General features: G+C 41.9%; 1 protein-coding gene across 2 annotated transcripts in view; it reads right to left on the bottom strand.

Moving 5' to 3' along the window:
* DISC1 (DISC1 scaffold protein) overlaps positions 1-15905 on the bottom strand; it is a 364802-nt gene that overhangs the window by 264861 nt on the left and 84036 nt on the right. The gene's annotated exons all lie outside the window — the stretch shown is intronic.

Here is a 15905-nt window from a genome sequence, read left to right as displayed (position 1 = left end):
CTGATGTGGGGCTCGATCCCAGATCGCCGGGATCACGCCCTGAGCCGAAGGCAGACGCTTAACCGCTGTGCCACCCAGGCGCCCCATATTTTATTATTTTTAAATTTGTATTTTTAATAATAATTTTTTAATTTTTTAAATATTTATTTTTAAACTATTATTTTTAAAAATATAGGGGTGTCTGGGTGGCTCAGTCAGTTGGGTGTCTGTCTCTTGGTTTGGGTTTGGGTCATGGCCTCAGGGTCATGAGATCTAGCCCTGCGTTGGGCTCCACACTCAGTGGGGAGTGGGCTTGAGATTCTCTCTCTTCCTCTACCTCTGCCCTCCACCAGCTCGTGTGCTCACTCTCTCTCTCTCTCAAAAATAAATAAATAAATAAATAAATAAATAAATAAATCTTTATTAAAAGATAGGTAGGTAGATAGATTGAGTAATAGATGATAGATAGATAGATGATAGATAGATAGATAGATAGATAGATAGATAGATAGATAGATAGATAACCACAGCACTATTAAATGCTATATTTGTGACTATTATGTCCCTTTATTTATATGAACCCTGCTGTGTGTTTAAGAAAATCTCTCCTATCATTCTCTCTGGCCCACTGGTTGAGGAAACATAACTCGCTTTCTTGGTCTTCTCTTTTATACCTCTGCAAGCTTTCTGTAAACCTTGTTCATCTGATCTCAGTTTGTAGCTCAAGATTTAAAGCCAGAACTGTAGAGAGTGCTGACACAGCAGGTGCTGAACAAATGCGGTCCACTGACCATCGGACTGATAGAACAGCAATAATGTTAGAAATTCTGGTGGCATTTTGTAAATACGGCTGAATAGTAAAAACAAACAAAGTCAAGCTTAACCACAGAAGATATTATCAAGTGCTAAGCAAAATGATACATTAAATAATAGGTCCTAATTGATACAGTGTATTCAATTTATGGATCTAACGTTGCCTTACTTGTAGGACCGCAATAAAAATGCTAACCGTCACCTCATTCCATTTTGGACCAAGTAAATGCATTTTTTGATGCCACTACAACATATTTATTAATGTTTAATTGAGGGTCAGTGTTCATCTGTCTTCCTTAGCACATCAGTACTAAATGCCTGTTACTTTGGGGCTATAATTTGGAAACAGAATGAAAGAAAAGTACTTTGTACATCTATGAATAAATAAGCAAATAAGCATTCACAGAGCAGCAAGAAATCATCACACATAAAGACATCCTGCTAAATAGATTCCATTTCTGCTGCCCTGCTCTGTCTGTGGGATGACAGAATATATGGTGTAAGCCACATTCGTGGCTGTGCGGACATTCTACATTCTGAGAAGGCTCCTTAAAGCAAAGAAGCAATCAGTGTCTTCATAAGTCATTTTTCCTTGGTTTTTACATAATGGCCAAGAAATGCTATTCATTGAGAGTTGAATATTCTAATATTTCCACATTACCATACACATCGCATGCAGATGACCAGCTTACAAAGGATTTGACTGTAATAAAATGCATTTCAGACTACCCTGAGCACAACCGAGCCAGTCGTTGACATTTCACCATGCTGGACTTTGTCGGATTCATTATCATAAAAATCAGCCCCTGTTAGGGCACTGAAGCCTTCAGGCATAATCATTTTCGCGCATCTGTTGCACGCCCTGCACTGTGTATACATTATTTCTGAGCCTCACAGCAACTTGTACAGCAGGAATACAAATGCAGAAACTACACTGCAGAGAATTGAAGTAATGTGCCCAAGGCCTCAGAATGAGTCAGCCGCAAAATCAGAATTTGAACCTTGATCTTGTCTGTGCCAAACTCAGGGCGTTTTCTGTTATATTTCCCGGGAGCTGCTCCCAGAGCTTCCCTCGTCACACGGGGGTCTCATCTGTCTATTCATTTGTCTGGGTTCCTGGAGACAGGGGACCCAGAGAGCAGGGGCTGAGCCTCATCCTTCTCTGCCTCGGCGATACCTAGAGCTCAGTGCTAGGCGCACAACAGGCACTGGGTAAATGCTGAGGAAACAAATGACTGTTTCCTCTTGGATGAGGAATAGTGGAGACACGGAAGAGCAGCAACCATCATACAAGCACTGCATGTACCAAGCACTGATCATTTCATCCTCACAGGGATGTCATGAGGAAGACAGGGTTGTTCCCACTTACCAGATCAAAAGACGGAGGCTCATGGAAAGTTCACGAAATTTTTCTAGATAAGTCACATAGCTCTGCAGATCCAGAAATAAACCCAACATCTGGTGTCTCCAAAACCTATGTTCTTAACCGTTGTGTCCTTCAGGCCAGATGACATCCTGTTGTATGCACCACGCCCCAAAATACACACCTGAATGCATGACACAGCTGCAAACTACTCTGTCAACTCATTGGCCACTTCATGCACCTTTCTCACAGGACACTGTCAGTAGCCAAAACAAATGAAGACACTGGCAAAAGTGGAAAGGAGCCTCAGATCCAATTTAAGGGACAGGGTTAAATAAATAAGTGTCTATCGACTCAGGGAATGGTATGTAGCAAGTCAAAAACTTGGGGGGAAAAAAAAAACTTGGGGGAAATATTTTCATATTACAAGAGAAAAGCAATATACAGAATTGTATGTAGAGATAATCTGTACTTCTATGATTACCAATATGTTCTAAAAACAAACAAACTTGAGGGACTAAGAGTCTTGTCCATCAGTCAGCGTGACTGTGGGTGACTTTCTTTCAATTTCTTTTCTTACAAAATCAGCTGTAATATCTTGAGGTATTTATTATTTAGAAAAGTGCTATATTTCTTAAGTAGCCTACTGCTTCCTTATTCTACCCTTTGATTTCTGCATAAAAATAGAGATTTGGTTTCTCAAATTCTTAATGCTAAACTGCTTAGGGTAAGCTTGGTTTCCCTGGGTCATAGGTCTTTTCGGTGTACGCCAAAGAGGATTTCTAGAAATGCTATATTTTAAGCCGGCCAATGTGAGGAAGGAAGACTGAGAAATCACTTGCTTGTGGGATAAAAAGGGAAAACAAACATTTGGGGGAGAGAGAAAAGTTTTGGAAGACAAGCAATAATTTACCTGTGGATACTTACCTACTCAGCACTTAGCCTGTCACCTTGTTCTTAATACATATTTGTTGACTTGCTCTGAAATATTTCAGTCGAATATTGTTTTGAAGCATCTGTTCTTCCCCAGCAAGAATTTACCAAGTAAAATAAACTGTGTGTGATCAAAATAACAAAAGTAATGAACGTTCCAGGTCCTTCCCCAAGTCTGGAGTGTGTCATAGGACTAGCATGCTGAGTATTTGTGTATAAGTGAGTGTGTATGAGTGTGCTCACACATGCTGTCAATAGGCTTGAAAACGAGGCTTGCATCTCAGTATTCACACACATCAGAAAACATATCAAATTCCTCAGGATCATGTCTCTGAAAGGATGGCTGGTAATGGATTCTCTGCCTCAACTCCTAAAACTAAAATCATAGAAAATGCTTCTTTCCTCTGTTGCCAAATGTCCTAGGGAAGTAACTGACCAACTGAATTTTGGTTACTTGTTATAAAGGCTTCATATTTTTTGAACTAGGAAAACCTTCTCTAAAGTTTGCTTTCATCAGTACTGTGGGAAACCAGATGACTGTATACATGTGGTCCGTGCTCATTGTTCCGAATCTGGGGTGGCTGACTCTCCACTGGCAACTGTCAGTTGTCTGCTTCTTTTTAAGTACCAAAAAACGTGCTCCACCATCCCCTCTACCACTCCCAACATTAGTGCCACCACCTACTCCTCCTCCTCCCTCCTCCCCGCCCCCACCACCACCAACTCCTACCATCATCTCTGCCATCATCTCTACTGATTATATTAGGAAGAGAGATGCATCCAACTTTCCAGCTGCTTATTAGGAGATAGGAGTTGAAAGCACTTACCCAAGAAGGAGGAACATTCTTTGGATCATTTCCAAATAGCTACAATGCAGAGAACCCAAAAGAAAGGACAAGAGAGGAAAAGCCACTCAGCAGCACAACGAAAAATGTCAGAAAGGACATACACCAAAATATTAACTGTGGTCATATCTGTGCCATGAAGAGTACGATGATTTTTTTTCTTTTATTTGTATTTCTGAACTCGCTAAATGCTTTTACGATGATCATGTATTGTTTCAATAATTAGTAAAAAAAAATCCATTTTTAGAAATAAAAGGCAATCATCAGCTAATACACTGAGGCAAAAGGCAGTAGGGTTCCTACCTGGAGTCAACTAGCATGGATTATGAGGTCAGACACTTGCATGTGATTTTTTTTTCAGCCACGTCAAAATGTGTAAACTCCGAAAGAGAAACTCTTACTTTAAATGTAATGGCAGATCCTCCTACATGAAACAATTTTTCATGTCATGTTCTTTATTTTAATTGAACTTAAATATATGATCAGTCATTACAAAAATGGGTTAATCACTTAGGCAATTAGTAACTCATTTAGCAATCTAGATGCATGGCTGTTAACTGAACCCGCCCTGTACACTAAATATGGATATTTATTAGGTATAGTCTAGTTAAGAGAGAAATTAAAAGAATAATTCTCTTATAGCAGACTGACTATGCCAACAAGTCCAAAGAAAATTTCTGGCAAGCTATAACACAACTTAAAGATCTGGCCAAGAGTTCTTGGGCCTTTTCCATGTCAACCATAGCCTTGTAAAATGACACCACTGAAAATCCAAATGGTCACTTGAGTTTCTCCTTTAAGGGCTCCTTTCTCTTTCTCCACGTTATGTTAAAGGGCCTTGGACCATTTAATAGACTGATGTGCCTTTCAGACATGAAAACATACTATTGGCACTGAGGCTATTTTTAGAAGTCATACAAATGGAAGAATTCAACTGCCTATTCATTATTTCTCTCTCCTGGTTTTGGTTGCACTCAGTTTTCACTATTAAACTGGACATGGCATTCAATTAGTTCCTATGAATAGACTTTTCATGAGTAATTTGCTCTGCTAGTGTTTTCATAAAAAATGAGCTGGACACATCTGTTCGTCAGTACTCAGAAACCACAGGCTCTCTTGTCTTTGAATGGTAATCACCACAACCTGCAATCTCTTAAGACTTAATTGTTTTTTGTAGAACATCTTTTAACACATTTATCTCTAATGGAATTCAGGACATTAGGGGTTCACTGTTGAGCAACTGCTATCATCATTGTTTTTAAAAAATATAACGCAAACCACACTGATGTGCATCCCCTTTCTGCAACGGATGAATAGAACACACGAGTGTCGTAATGCTCAATGCCAAGACGATTGTACTACATTGATCTCTGACTAACAACATGGCAACACAAACAGCTTAAATTCTTTGAGTGGCATAAAGGGATCTTGGTAAAATGGAATATTCTAAAAAAAAACTAAGATTAAATAAATTATTTCCACTAGCCTAAGCCATTCCAATTAGGACGAAATCCAATCAGAAGGAATAAAGCACACGAGAATATTAGTTTCTTGGAACAAAGTAGAATTAAGCTGTTTTCTTTGGGCGGAAGAACCACAATACAAATAAAACAGTGACCTTCCATTCAAAGGCGATGTTAATAGAGAGAAATCACTAAACGGCAGCCAAAGATAAGAATGACTAATAAAGAGCAATGCTTTTAGCATGCTGTGAAGCTTCATATGCGCTGGTCTCAAGTAATGCCTCTATAAATAGGAAGAAGCTAAAAAAAAGAAATTAGAAGGCTCTGTAGGACTAGTTTTAAAAGTATCTTCCCAGAGTCCTTAGACACGATGCAGGTATTAAAACAGGAGTTAGTGGGAACCTCTTCCCAGAGCAGGAATGGAATAGTAACAGGAAGCCCAATGCAAGAAAGAGCTCGGGTCCTCTACAGAACCAGCTGAATTCCCCACATGGTTCCAGGCGGCTTGAAGTCAAGGCCCCCAGCCATTGGGATCTTACAATGGCTAACCGTTACTCCAAAGACAGAGCTCCACAACCCCTGAGCTACAAAAATAAAGGGTAGCTGACAGCTCAGTGACCCTTACCTCCATTTGGTAGAAAAGTCTATCTCCTGGACCCAGATGGGGGACAGGTGACAAGTGCCATCCCACAGCAGGAAGACTGTGTTCGAGGCTCCTGACGGCAGAAGACGATGGTGTCTTGTTAATGGCTCTCTCCCCAGTATCTAACGGAGTATGTGCTATAAAAGGCACTTAATCTATATTTATGGAATGAGTGAAGAGTGCTATATGCAAGCTATCAAAATAAATCTTGGCTTTATAATTGTTAAAACTAGAATCTTAAAGATAAACATCATAGATTGTATAAGATGTTACACTAAGGATAAATATCTAAATATGTATAGTATAATCACATAAACAATGTAAAGGGAAGTGTTCTAATTCTTCTTTCTGTAAGAGCCTCTAGTATAGGAAGAAAATCAACATTTTAAAAGGATTTATTTGCTTAAGGATCGGGAGATCTAGATTTTAGTCCTGGATTCAGCAGGACCAACTTTGTAAACTTGAGATTATTGTGCTTCCTTCAGACTCCGTTTTCTCATCCTACCTATGAGAATCTTAGTTCAATTTGTGCCACCAAATTATTGTGAAAGAAAAGAATGCCTGTGAACTGTTTTGAAAACTGCAAGTGGCAGATTTGTGAAGCAAAAAAAGTAATTCAAGGAAATTGCTGTGACAGCCCTACCTTGTTGATTTAGATTTAACTCGAATCAAATGGCATCTCTTTAAAATTCAGCATGCATTTGATGTGGCCCAACACCGGGAGGAGTGTCAGATTCAGAGGAGTTTCTAGCCAGTCTTGCTCTGTGCTTCCTTTCTCAGACTGTAAAATGCACAACAGCATCCTGTCCCTCTTCCTGGCTCCTGCCCAGTCCTCCATCCACACATGTAGGCAGCACAAACCACTTTTAGCTTCCCAGGTGCAAGTGGTTCTGAATCACCCATAAATCACAAAGGCTTTTGAGGAACACCATCATCCACTGATACACTAAATTCCACCGTAAGCGTTAGCAACAGTATTAGCGACAGAAATACCTGGAGGTAGATAATATAAAATTACAGGAAGGAGCACAGGTATCTATGAAGAAAAGAGACAAAAGCTTTAAGACTTAGACAAGGTGCTCTCTCTTTGCAGATGACATGATACTTTATGTGGAAAATCCAAAAGACTCCACCCCCAAATTACTAGAACTCGTAGAGCAATTCAGCAATGTGGCAGGATACAAAATCAATGCACAGAAATCAGTTGCTTTTCTATACACTAACAATGTGACTGTAGAAAGAGAAATTAAGGAACTGATTCCATTTACAATACCAACAAAAACCATAAGATACCTAGGAATAAACCTAACCAAAGAGGTAAAGGATCTATACTCTAGAAACTACAGAACACTTATGAAAGAAATTGAGGAAGATACAAAAAGATGGAAAAACATTCCATGCTCATGGACTGGAAGAACAAACTTTGTTAAAATGTCTATCCTGCCCAGAGCAATCTACACATCTAATGACATCTCTATTAAAATACCATTGGCATTTATTTCTCAAGGAGCTGGAACAAACAATTCTAAAATCTGTATGGAAACAGAAAAGACCCCAAATCGCCAAGGGAATGTTGAAAAAGAAAAACAAAGCTGGGGGCATCACGTTGCCTGGTTTCAAGCTATATTACAAAGCTGTGATCACGAAGACAGCATGGTATTGGCATAAAAACAGACACATAGACCAATGGAACAGAATAGAGACTCCAGAAATGGACCCTCAACTCTATGGTTAACTAATCTTTGACAAATCAGGAAAAAATATCCAATGACAAAAAAGTCTCTTCTATAAGTGGTGCTGGGAAAATTGGACAGCTACATACAGAAGAATGAAACTTGACCATTCTCTTACACCATACACAAAGATAAACTCAAAATGGATGACAGACCTCAATGTGAGACAGGAATCCATCAAAATCCTAGAGGAGAACATAGGCAGTAACCTCTTTGACATCGGCCACAACAACTTCTTCAGAGACATGTCTCCAAAGGCAAGGGGAAAAAAAGCAAAAATGAACTTTTGGGACTTCATCAAGATAAAAAGCTTCTGCACAGCAAAGGAAACAGTCAATAAAACTAAAAGGCAACCCATGGAATGCGAGAAGATATCTGCAAATGACATTTCAGATAAAGGGCTGATATCCAAGATCTATAAAGAACTTCCCATACTCAACACTCATAAAACAAATAACTCAGTCAAAAAATGGGCAGAAGACATGAACAGACACTTCTCCAAAGAAGACATACAAATGGCAAACAGACACATGAAAAAATGTTCAATATTGCTAGGTATCAGGGAAATACAAATCAAAACCACAATAAGATACCGCCTTACACCAGTTGGAATGGCAAAAATTAACAAAACAGAAAACAACAAATGTTGGCAAGGATGTGGAGAAAGGGGAACCCTCTTACACTGTTGGTGGAAATGCAAGCTCGTGCAGCCACTCTGGAAAGCAGTATGGAGGTTCCTGAAGATGTTAAAAATAGAGCTACCCTAAGACCCCGTAATTGCACTACTAGGTATTTAACCCAAAGATACAGGAGTGAAAAGAAGGAGCACCTGCACCCCAATGTTCATAGCAGCAATGTCCACAACAGCCAAACTGTGGAAGGAGCTGAGATGCCCTTCAACAGATGAATGGATAAAGAAGATGTGGTTCATATATACAATAGAATATTATTCAGCTATCAGAAAGGATGAATACCCACCATTTGCACCGACATGGATGGAACTGGAGGGGATTATGCTAAGTGAAATAAGTCAAGCAGAGAAAAACAATTATATGGTTTCACTCATATGTGGAACATAAGCAATAGTATGGAGGACCATAGGGGAAGGGAGGTAAATCTGAAGGGAGAGAAATCAGAGAGGGTGATGAACCATCAGAGACTAGGGACCCCCAGAAACAAACTGAGGGTTTCAGAGGGGAGAGGGTGGGAGGATGGGGTAACAGGGTGATGGGTATTAAGGAGGGCACGTGTTGTGATGAGCACTGGGTGTTATATGCAACTAATGAATCATTGAACTAATGATGTATTTATACAGTGGCTAACTGAACATAATAAAAAGAAAGAAAAGAAAGGAAAAAAGAAAAAAAGAAAAGGAAAGGAAAGGAGAGAAAAAGAAAAAGAAAAAGAAAATGGACCCCAATGGAAAAAAAAAAAAAGACTTAGGCATGATGAAGAGTTTCTGAGTTTTCTATGATAATCTTGTGTATGTGCTTATCTATTGTATTACCTTGAAGACACCAGCAAATAAGTGGTAGCAGGCACCAAGGCACTGGTGTTTTAATAAAAAATTATAATATGATTAATATCATTAACTACTAGGTTTTGACTGCATTATAGGTTGATTCTACTCACAGGTTGATTCTATTAAGGTAAGTCCTCTCTTAATTAACAATTCGGAATAGTTGCACACCAAATTCTTGCAAGGAGGGTAAGATCTCCCCATTGACCCTGATCTATCAAAGGCTAAGAAAGGATGTGTTTGTGATATTTCCAGAAGGATTATGCAGTTCATCCCTTCCCTTCTCAAGTCCCATTTCAACATGACTTGAGACCACATCATACAGAATTGCTACCTTTAGAATTGTTTGGGCGAAAATGCATTTTAGAGTGATACCATCAACCTACAAGAACTGGCCGCCTACTGTGTGGACTGCTTTGGGGATATCACCTTTCACGTTATGTAGGGAGTCCTCCCTACCCCAAGGTATCCATGAGGAGGATTTGCTTTGCTGCCCCATCCCTTACACCTGCCCGGGGAGATGGAGTAAGTTTCCTGGTTGGTGAGTTTGGGAGCAAGGCTGAGCAGACATAACTCAGCCCCTCTTTCCCTCCTTTTTCATTGGAGGTCAGGTGACCTTGCAAAGAACTCATTCTGTTCTGCTTCTCCAATAACTCGGGTTCACAAGAGAAGACGCCCAACAAAAGGGAGGCTGCAGCTTATCACTGCCTGTGGCTGGGGTAATTCTTATTCTAGGGTTTGCTATTCAGAGGCCCATTGTTGCCATAGACCCACACCACATTCTGCAGTATCAGTTTAGAACTGATATTCGGATCTCCATCTGCTTTGCCCCCTCTGTTATCTCTCAGTTGGCTCATAACATGGAAAAGCAAGATGTCATTGGAGAGATGTGCCAGTTATTAAGCCACTGTCTCACTGTCATTCAGCTCCCATCTTTTATCTTCTGCCCTGTGCTGGGGCAGGGCCTCTGCAGACCAACCACACTTCCACCTTTGCCACTGGCACTTGTCAGGCTCTGCCAATAAAGGCCACTAGAGACAGGTTGCAGGCTGGAGGAGGAAGGCACTTGCTCCTTCCCATCTGCTCCCTGCTGTTGCCTTCCTGTTCCTGTCTGTGACATGCCAGCAACATTAGGCTACCACGTTTCATTCCAGTAGCTCCAGTGTACAGTTTTCCCAGTACTCACAGGACTAGCCTCATCCCCTCAAAGACACCAGCCCCAACAGGCCAATCCCACGTCCTCAGCAGTTTGGGTACAGGAACCCTTAGCCAGCTCAGTCAGTGCCAGCTTGGCTTTTTCCAGCACACTGGGAAAATATCACCATTACCCTAGGATGTGTTTTGTGGATGTAAAAATGTAAGAATTACTGGAGTCAATAATCGAGAGACAGCCTCAGTTCCCTGTGACTGTGGCCTCTCCATGGAGCCTGATCACAGTGGGACTTCATCATGCTCTGCGCAGCCCTGGGTGACTCCCCATCCCCATTTCCACACCACTGGAGCCCTGTCTGAGGTCACTCAGGAGCAACACTTACAGAAACATGGGCGGAGGGCCTAGAGCCAAAATCAGCCATTAGGGACATGACTCACTGCCTCTGGAAACACACAGTGACCCCGAAGGCAATGAGGATCATGGTGAAGTAAACGAGGAAGAACACTAATGGATGGGGACCAAATTCTGTACAGAAAACCAACTGGTATCTGGTTCAGAGGCAGCTGGCCATTTTGTTTGTAAGAACAAAGCTATGCTAGGCACTTGGCACTCAGAGTCACATTGGTGACTACACCAACCAAGCAAGAGTGAGACTCAGAATGAGTGTAAGATGGTTATCATTGAGAACCTTTCCTTCCCGGGGAGAGGGGGAATTGTTCAGACGAATGTCAAAATCACATTGGAGATAGGCCACAGTTAAGAACAAAAGATACACGGTACTTCATCTTTAAGGCCAGACTCTGGAGCCAGCTATCCCACCACAGACCTAGGAAAAGGAATTCCAGAAAGCCTGCCCCCAAGTCTATACACTGAAGACTAAAGCAAAGGAGTCGGGAGAACAGATTGCCTTTGGCAGAAGAACAGAACTCAAGGCTCTAGGGACTCAGGTCCTCTCCTCTTCTACAGGGCAGGAGCCATCACACCCTGTTTGTCTCCCCAAGGTCAAGGGCCTCAAGGAACCCAACTTTAAGATGGGATGTCTGAAAGAACAGTAAACTGCATCTTGTTCAGAGTTGAACATTTGCGAAGTTCTAGAACCCACAGGCCACTCTGAGGTCACCTTCAAACATGGTAAGAAGTCTTCAGGGTGAAAGCAAGAAGCAGGGGTCACGAAGAGGCAAAAGTCTCTCCTGGAGCCCTGCCACTTCCTGAAGAGCCAGGGATTTCCAGGTCTCCCAGGGAGGCAGGCAGGCATTCAGGCACCCCAGGCATTATGCAGTCCATTCTAGGAGACAGCCCAGAGTAACAGCACTGCCCCAGTCCCACGCACAGTTTTTGTCTGCTGAGCATTCAAACTCATCTGAAGGACCAGAGCAGTATTTTTCAAAATGCTGGTCCAACTCATGAGTGGGTGGTAATATCGATTTAAAGGTTGGTGACCAGCATTCACTATTCATGAACTAGAATAGAATGAACACAAAGTCAGAGTGGGCTGCATTTTTGTTCCTATCCACGTATAGGATCGTGGTGTATTTCTCAGCATGGGTCACTGTCAAAACTGTGAAAGCCACTGATTTAGAGAATTCATTGTTGAGACATCAGCACTGAGTAGACAATCTTGCTACTGGACACTTGAAGTTCCAGCAGATGCTGCCACCCCCCAACCCTGAGGCCCCAGAAGAGGGAGCAGGAAGGGAAGGAGAGGATGAAACATCAGTTCTTGCCCTTCATCACCAGAGTCTCTGAGTGCCAAGTGCCTAGCATAGCTTTGCTCTTGCAAACAAAATGGCCAACTGCCACTGAACAGCCACGGTTGTCGGGGGAAGAGATGAGGGGAGGGAGGAAGCCTGGGTTTGAGAATACACTGAACAATGACTGAGGGTATAAAATAACCTGATTGATGGGACAAAAATCACCAGAGTTGACCATATATTATAAAGTTACAAGCCAGAACGGGACCTTTTTTTTTTTTTTAAGATTTTATTTATTGATTGATTTGACAGAGAGAGAGACAGCCAGCGAGAGAGGGAACACAAGCAGGGGGAGTGGGAGAGGAAGAAGCAGGCTCCCAGCAGAGGAGCCCAATGTGGGGCTCGATCCCAGAACACCGGGATCACGCCCTGAGCTGAAGGCAGACGCTTAACTGCTGTGCCACCCAGGCGCCCCCCCCCCTTTTTTTTTAATATCTTCTCTGGGCCAACTCTCAGAGCAGTCTGATGTAATAGACATGTTAAAAAGAAACATGACCTTTGATGGAAGTGTCAGACTGCACAGAAGCAACATCTCTCACTTGGGCTGGACCAGAAAGAAGTTCCATAAAAACAGTTGAGTCCACAGCCAGTGATCTGACCTCACAGCAACAATTCTGGAAGGGTGGGACAAAGCCTGTCATCGTGTTAGGGACCTGAGTTTGCAGGGCAGGTGACTTCTTGCCCAGACGTGGTACCTGCAATTAGTACGTATGGGCACCAAGGGGGAATGGGTGCTTTGTTATGGTCCAAAAGGCCCCAAGAGTTGAATTCCCATGATTGGCATTAGTCGTAGCATATTTTTCCACTCACTTTTGGGTGGGATTTTTTTCCCTACAAAAAGTGAACTTCAAACACAGATGTTGAACAATAGTGCTTTCTTGTGCCATGAGAGAGGATGGGAACATTAATGAGACAGGCCTTAGAGTGAGCAGAAATGCTCAACTGACTTTTCTCCAGCCCATGGCCAGCATCCAACAACTGTTACTCTGAAAGAAAAAGAGAGAGAGAACAAGACAGAGAGAGGAGCACGATGTCACCCTTATCTTAAATGAGCATATTCTCCATCTGAATCCTCTTTTCCTCTTCATTATATCTGAAGACGTATTAGCTGGCTCTGTGTTAGCATCTATTTGTTTTGTTTTATTTAAATTTAGGGAGTTTCATTAATAGGAGTTCAGGATGTTGAGGTTTCCATGGTGGATCCAAAGCAATTGGTTCCACCTGCCAAGAAGAAAACAAAAGCCTCTAAGTGGAATGGACACAAAATAACATCCCGACTGGGACTAATAGTATTTGAAGCACACTGCTGTTCGTGCTGGGAAACCAGTTCACAGGAGCTGATCGGAAGCACTTGCTCCAGTGGGGATAACTGGGAGGATCTGCTTCAGGGCTAAGCATGCTGGACGGTCCCACCCTCACTGTTTGGGACAAGATTAGAGGCAAATGCCATCGTCTTTCTAGGCCGTGCCCTTCTAGCGTACTGTGGTTTTGGACACCCAAAAGTCAAGCTTCCAGCCAATATCCCCAGAATCTTCCTCCCTCTCCATATAGTTCAGACTTTCTGAGGTCTCATTGTTAAGTCTAATGGCAATACTCTTCAAGTCCTTGTTTTTTGTTGCTTTTGTTTTGTGCGAACCCTTTTTAAGATGTGGTCTTACTAGGGGCGCCTGGGTGGCACAGCGGTTAAGCGTCTGCCTTCGGCTCAGGGCGTGATCCCGGTGTTACGGGATCGAGCCCCACGTCAGGCTCCTCCACTATGAGCCTGCTTCTTCCTCTCCCACTCCCCCTGCTTGTGTTCCCTCTCTCTCTGGCTGTCTCTATCTCTGTCAAATAAAGAAATAAAAAATCTTTAAAAAAAAAAAAAAAAGATGTGGTCTTACTGAGTACTAACAACTGATAAAAGCCAAGACACTCTGATACTTGGGATGGTGCTCCCTTCCAGCTCCCCTAAGGATCCCTGTGACTCCTCAGAACACAGTTTGAAAACCAGTCCTCCAGCATTCTGAAAAAATACACAGATTCAAAACTGTTGAGGAGCTGTAAATACAAGCAAAGACAAGCTGCCGACTGTCCACTGCTGTCCCAAGTTTGTCTGACGTAAGTGAATATTTCATTGTATAAGGTCTTCAAGAAAAATAAAAGATTTGTATTTTCATCCACTGTTTTGATACGGACAGACTCTGAGTCCCAAGATGCAAGTGAATTTCTGATTCCAAAGATATGCATAAAATGTTAATCTCAGTGAGATTTACTTACTCAGAACATGATGCCAAATCCTCAGCTGTGGTACTGAGGGCTTCATGAGATTTCTGACTTTTCAAACCTTTTTTTGGGGGGGGGGGGAGTTCCTTCTAATTTTTTTCTCTCTGTTATTTTTTTTATTTTTTTCTTTTTCTTTTTTTCATGTGTAGTATGGAAAAGCCTAAAAAGCAGAAAGCATTATCCATAGCTCCCCAGCCAGAGGCAGGCCTAGCCAGTATGTTGGTAGAGTTCTTTAAATCAGGACACTTCTCCTATTTAACATTTCCTTTGTTTCTCACATGAGCCCAGCAAGGTGGATAAGCCAGATGTTATCGTACCCATTTAGCAGATGAAGACAGGATCTGTCACAACATGGCAGATCTGGCTCTGGGAAAAGTTTCAGAATGGCATGCACATTTTCTACTTGTAAAGATTTTCATGATAAGGACAAACAGTTTCCATCTACTCCAAATAAAAATGGAATCCTTCCTCTGACTTCCTAAAGAGGAGAGGTAAATAACCGGTGATCATCCATGCACTTAGTATCAGAACTAAGGCTAAAACCCGGGTCAACGGATCCTCAGAACCAATTTCCTCCACCAAACCTGCAAGGCTGACCAGCAACACATTTTCTCCCTGCTTCCCCAAAACCACTTCTGCCCCACAACTACCTAGGAAAAGGAGCAAACTTGCAAAATTCACATTTTAGCCGTCACGGAGAAAAACCTCAAGGGAAAATACCCCACAGCAGAAAACTAAAGGGAAGTAGTAAAGTTTATGGAAAGGCAATCATGAAGCAATACAAGAAAGATGTGCTGAAAACATCCTGTGCTGTTTTGGCCAAGAAGAGAGAAAGAGAGCTAACAAAGACAGAAAAGGCGAAAGAATATAGTCTGGCCTGTGCAGAGTAATCAAGTCTGTGGCAATAAAAATTCATTATGAACAAATCTCATTTAAAAACAAACTCCCAGAGGAACTAATTACACTAAATGTTCTGGCAGTGACTTAGGGAGTGCTCATTTCTAAGCCACCCTTGGGGATGTGAAAGTCACCATGTTCTATAGCAAACAGGGGCCGCTGGAGTGCCTATCTCCTGGCAAACAATAAGCTTCTGTCAGGTTAGTGTTCTATCAAGCCTGTCAATTGTAACTTATTTTGTGTTAGGAGACAAGCTGGCACATTGTAGAAAGGTCAAGTGGAAAACTGTCCCTTCTGCTACATCACTGTCATCAACTGATAAAGGTCATTCCACCCAATACATCGCCATGACGGAAAATAACTTTGTTTGTCTACTGTGAAATATTTAAAAAGTCCCTCTAATGTGGGCTTTCCGGTTTCTCTCTGCTCTCCAAAGGTATTAAACTAGGCACTCCAAGGTATTCCAGCTGCCACTCTAACAATAACTTGTTTACAAACAAATAGGAACAGAAAAACACAAAGACAGCAGGTCTCAAAGACTATATACACTC

This window comes from Ursus americanus, chromosome 6 (genome assembly GCF_024610735.1).
Source record: "Ursus americanus isolate L20-20 chromosome 6, mUrsAme1.1.p, whole genome shotgun sequence".
NCBI classification, from domain to species: Eukaryota; Metazoa; Chordata; class Mammalia; order Carnivora; family Ursidae; genus Ursus; species Ursus americanus.
Note: the sequence above shows the minus strand (reverse complement) of the source record. Positions and strands in the feature narration are given on the sequence as shown.